The sequence below is a fragment of the Cariama cristata genome, unplaced genomic scaffold (assembly GCF_000690535.1).
Source record: "Cariama cristata isolate BGI_N322 unplaced genomic scaffold, ASM69053v1 scaffold41545, whole genome shotgun sequence".
NCBI lineage: Eukaryota > Metazoa > Chordata > Aves > Cariamiformes > Cariamidae > Cariama > Cariama cristata.
In genome coordinates this window covers 1-261 of record NW_009617670.1, presented here as the reverse complement: position 1 = coordinate 261, position 261 = coordinate 1, and positions in this window count along the sequence as shown.

Below are 261 nucleotides of genomic sequence, written 5' to 3'. Positions count from 1 at the left end.
GGCAGGCCGGGGGGAGCCTGGCTGCTCGATCCAAACCCTGCTGCCGGTGAAAGAGGGAGCACAGCTGATTAAACCCAGAGGGCTCTGGGCTTCAAATACTTTTAAAGGTCTCTGTTACAGAAAATGCTTTGCTAGCAGAGGAGAAAAAAACTCCTTAAATTGTGAACCACGCTTTCAGAAGTGGTAAAAGCCAATATAACCTTCTCCCTGAATAATTTGCTTATAGTTGGAGTCTGTTTGTCAGCAGTTTGTGCCTGTCCT